The following is a 5489-nucleotide window of genomic DNA, read 5'->3' as shown; positions in this document are numbered from 1 at the left end:
CTTTGAGAGTCTTTTGCTAGCTAGAAAAACGTTCTTGGGAACTCTTTATCTTCTCCAAATTCTTCTCAAAAACAGAATAATGCCCACTTCTTTTTTCATGTTTTGTAATAGACTATTTTATCATAGCCGGCATAGTCAACGTTTCAGCATTCTGTCTAGAAATCCACTTAGCTAGATCAATGAGTTCAATAGGTACATTTTTTAAATTTCATTTCTGCAGGTCATAGGCGTTGCCAAACGTCCTGGCATTATATAACCAAAGTTTCCTTTTCCTCAGTTCCAATAATGTGCTCCTCAGTCTCTCTCAAGTATTCATGAACCTCCCAAGGCTCTTCCAGCTTTCACTTCTAGCCTCCTTGAGACCATTCTAGGTTCTTTCTGCCAGGTCCCAAAGTTACCAGTTTTAGATTTATGTATGGCAACACCTCACTCCTGGCAACAAATGTGGTTCCAGTTACCTTTTTCTCTGGAACAAAGTACCCAAACTTAGTGGCTTGAAACAGCAATCATTGACTGATAACCCCCAACTTTCTGAATCAGCAGTTTAGGCAAGGCTAACCTGGGTGATTCTTTTGCTCTGGGGAGCATCAGTTGGGATCAACCAGTGGTATTCAGCTAGTAGGGAGGCTTATCTGAAGAGTTCAAGTCACCTCACTCACTGGCACCTTGGAGGGGATGTTGGGAACTTTGGGCTTCCTTGAGCTTCTCTTCCTCTTCATGTAGTCTCAGAGCCTCTCCACATGGTTTTTATAGCAGAGTAGTCAGATTTCTTAATGTGGTGGCTTAGGAATCTAAGGCAAAGACATAAATGGCCATTCTTCCTAAGGGAATGACTCCGAACTGGCATAGATTACTCTCACTGTTTTCTATTGGTCAAACAGTTACAGACAAGCCCAGATTCAAAAGAAGAGAAAATAGAGCCCACTTTTTGATGGGAGGAATGTTATTTACAGCCCTGGTCTTACTCTTCCCTCAGTGTTTATTTTCATAACCTAATGTCATGCTATGAGTCAGACATATGAAAGCCTTTGGAAAACAGCCTGGTACCTCAAGGTTCCGGCAGCATCAGCACCAACTTCAGAAGTTTGCACACCCAGCAGACATGCATTTTTATTTATAAAAGCAGTTTCATACCGACTCACCTTCCTCTGTCCTCCTCCAACATCACTCTCCTTCGTTTCTTATACGTAACATCCATTCCCTTCTTTGCCACTTCCATTTTCTCCCAGGTAACTGAAGAAAGTCTATCCAACTGCTTCTCCCTCTTTCCTCTCTGGTGTATCCTTTCTCTTTTATCTATATGCTAAGCAAAATATTTTGCTTAGTTCTCTTCAGTGTGTCCTCACTTCTTGTAGCCCGTCCTCCATCCTCATCCCATCTCTGGACCTTTCCCTTTTCTCTCTCAAATTCCCTCTGAGTTTGCACTTGGCCAGCCCTTCCTGCCTAAAACACATGGCACCTTTGAAACAGTGTTCTCTTACAATTCTCCTGTCAGTGTGTGTCTTCTAGTGTATTGTAAGGCATACAAAGACAAGGGCCTCATCTTTTTGATCACTACTCTATGCCAGCAGCCAGAACAGTGCCTGGAACACATTTGGTGCTCAGAAATTGTTTGTTCAGGAAATAAATTAAAATGATACCATCAAAATTAAATGAAAATTATCAATAATGTTATACCCATTCACAGGAAAAAATAAGTAGAAAGTGTTAAAATGAAATGACAAAGGTACACACTGTCAAACCAAGGAACAAAGCCGATGAAAATGCTAGTATGTTCTTTGCAGCGTTTCTACATAAATGTCCTTCTACCTCTTGCAATTCCACTGTTCAAGATGAAAAAGCGCAACACAAAAAACCTACTTCCAATCCATTATTGTTAAGGTTAAAGCAGTGTTATATTCATTCTTTAGGCTAAATAACTTTTTGGAGGCTCAGCAGGCAAGTAAATCAACATTGTTCAACAATAAAATTCATTCTTTTTCCCAAAGCCTCAGATTTTGGAGTACAGCCATGCTACATGGAATACTGCCTAAACAATCTATGAGAATGAAAGAATAAAAAGGCTAGATGCCATTTAAAAATAGCATGGTACAACCTCATTTACATCTTCAGGTTCATGTATAATATGAATGGAGGGACATTTTGGAAGGTTCCTAACACTTTTCTTGTTTACTGAATATAGGCAGTAAATGAAGGTCGCATGTTTTGGAAGACTATCTCCATTCTCACTGCATGAGTTTTATTTTATTTTTTTATTTAAATTCAATTAGCCGACATATCGTACATCATTAGTTTCAGATGTAGAGTTCAATAATTCATCAGTTGGGTATAACACCCAGCGCTCATCCCATCACAACTGCATGAGTTTTAAATGCTACATTAAAAACTGGTATATTTCCCCCTCCAGAGTGTAGTATCAGTGCCACATTTGCAATCAGTGAAACTTGGTAAATATCTTCCAAGGCAGCAGGATTGGTTTAGTACACCATAAATGCTCATCACTGCCTCTAGAATATTTTATGTTTGCTTTCTTCACATACTGATAAGATATAATTTTTTTCAACACAGATCATTGATTTTAAAGCAAATGAATCACAGAATGCCAGCCCTGTAAAGGACCTTGAGAAGTCATCTCTCCCATATCCTTGCCTTCATATGAGTTCACCCTAGCCCACTGTGGATAATGTTCATTGATTCCGGTTTTGAACACCTTTGTAGGAAGAGGGCCCTTCAATTTTCTTCTATAGCACATTTCAGTGTTTAATAACCCATAAGGCTCTCAGGAAATTCCTCCTTATATCCATCCTAAATTACCAACAGCACATGGATTTAGAGTTCAGTCTTAAGTAACTGGAATAAATTACCTATGCTATGGAAACAGACAACCACTCTGAATTTGAGAAAGTGTTGTCTGTGTGAAATAAACTGAAAATATTACTTCTCAGGGATGGAGTAAGTGATTTTCAATCAAGAGCCTTCAACTCCACAAAGTGCTTGTGCTGCGGCAGCCTGGGTGATTGTCATCAAATGGTCTTGGCGAAGCCCTTCAGGGCACTTGTGAGCAACCTGAGCACCAGGGCCAACACAGAAAACAAAATATGAGCCATGACAAGGAGTCAGACAAATTGTGGTCAAGCCGTACAGGTGATGAGTTATGCATACAGGCAGGCATTCCATGCTGATCTCAGCAAACACACTATGTCTGAGCAGACAAGGACAGGCTGAGCCAAGGCTCCGCAAGAGGGGACATCGCCAACAGAGACTCTCTTCTTAGGAATTTTTTTTCTCGTAAGGCTGCATTACTGTGATTACACAACTTAAGTATTCTCAGGTGAAGTTCTTCCTTTTTGCTTGCCTTCTAAGTTCTTTTTTTCTTCATGTTTGACCTTAGCGTTTTTGATAAATTCATTTTGATAAATTCTGATGATGAAAAGTCAAGAGTTTACATGAACAGTATATGCTATGGATTGAAGAAGATGCTGGTTAAAAAAATAAGCTACTTGAGTTGGCTGGTCATGGAGCAGAGTCCTTATTAGTGGTGTAGCTTTGAGTAAATTATTTAACTTTTTTAAAGCTAAGTTTCTTCAACAGTAAAATAGAGATAACTATATCTAGATCATGAGTTTGCACAAGGATTCAGTGACATATTTCATGAGAAAAGCTTAGTCCTTTTAGCTGTTATCTCACTAGTTAATGTGTGCAAGCATGAACAGTTTACTGTTGAACACAGTTTAGTGTTGACTAAAGTAACTTCATTTATTTTTAATTCACTGAGCACTTGCCTATTATGTACATAAGTATAAAATTCTGGTTCAGACCCTTTGGTGGAATCAAGAATAAATTAGAGAAGGTTCTCAATCTCAATCATAAGAAGAGATATGAGGCTACCTAGCACAATGTGGGTACTCAGTAAATATCTGTCAATCAATATTTATCTCAAAAAATGAAAAACAATCACTATAATGCAATATATAGAGAGATTGGTACCAAAAAATGTAGAGATAAATGTCATGTAGTTGGGGGGGGGAGTAGAAAATTCCAGATGTGTACATCAGAAAAGTGTCATGAAGAGGAATATTTAAGGTGTATGTGGTCTTTTGGACTGAGGTATATTTGTCCCATTTGTCTTCTGAACATCACACATTATTAGCACTTCTCAATATCTTGTTTTTCTGCTTTAGCTGTCCCCTTAAAAGGAGATTGAAATGAAGTCTTCCTATGTTTAAATATCTCTACAGATCAGTAATGGAGTCAGCAATCTCCAGTGAGGAATGTTTCACTCCTCAATTCAAGAATACTTTTTTCATCCATGCTCAAGACTGTGTTCCCCCATGTGTGGTTCTCCCTGTGGTCCCCCCTCTTCTCTGTCTGCAGCCTCTCCCATCTCTTGATTTATTCAGTGCAGCTCAAGTCTCAAGCACTGAATGAATAAAATCCCTTGACCTTCATCTTCATTACCTTCTTTCACACATCAGCTCTACTGCTTAAAAAACCTAGTTCGTGAGATTTCTGTTTTCAGTCTATTGTGCAAGGAACTTAGATGTTGCTGCTCCATTCTAAAAACAAGAAAAACCCTGAAGAACTCTTCTTAGAATAAGAAAAGATGTGAGGCCACAGGGCAAATACTAAACCAAATGGACAAATTTTTTGAAAGATGCAATCTGCCAAAACTCACACAAGAAGAAACAATCTGGATGGACTATATCTAGTAGAGAAATTGAGTCAATAAACAGTAATCTTCCAAAACAGAAAGCATCAGTTTCAGATGGATCCACTGATGAACTGTACCAAACATCTAAGATATAAATTATCCAGTTGCCATCCCAAAGGGAAGAAAATGGAAGGAATAAAGAAGTCACTATTCCCAAGCAATTTTGAGATTCAATTTTGAGATGAAAACCTCCATCAGTTTCTAGGCCTAAGAATAATCCTCTGCACCTCCTGGCTCCATCTTCTTAGCCCATGGCTCAAACCTCTAGGAATGAGGTTCTACTCTGTGGTCCTCCTTATGCCCTCTGAGTCACTCCTCCTTTTTTTTCCCCCCTAAGATTTTATTTATTTGTAAGAGAGAGAGAGAGAACACAAGCAGAGAGAGCAGCAGGCAGAGGGAGAAGCAGGCTTACCACTGAGCAAGGAGTCTGTTGTAGGACTTGATCCCAGGACCCTGGGATCATGACCTGAGCCAAAGACAGATGCTTAAGTGATTGAGCCATGCAGGCATCCCTCATTCTTCCTTTTTAATGAAGAGGAGTGTATTTATAGCTGAGTGAGTTATACCAGCCTGGTTCCTATTTATGGAATCCAAAAACATTTTTAAATTTCATCCTCTCTGTCCCTTTCAATCCAATCTGGCAATGTTTCTGCTGATATAACAGTTGCAAAAACCTTGTGGGTTTCCCACATATGTCACAGGAATTCACTCCATTAGACAAAGGCTCATTCAAAGGTCTTTTCTGGATAATTTCATCTCTATTCCTGGCTTCTGCTGA

This window comes from Mustela nivalis, assembly GCF_964662115.1.
Source record: "Mustela nivalis genome assembly, chromosome: 2".
NCBI lineage: Eukaryota > Metazoa > Chordata > Mammalia > Carnivora > Mustelidae > Mustela > Mustela nivalis.
This window is presented reverse-complemented; position numbering follows the sequence as displayed.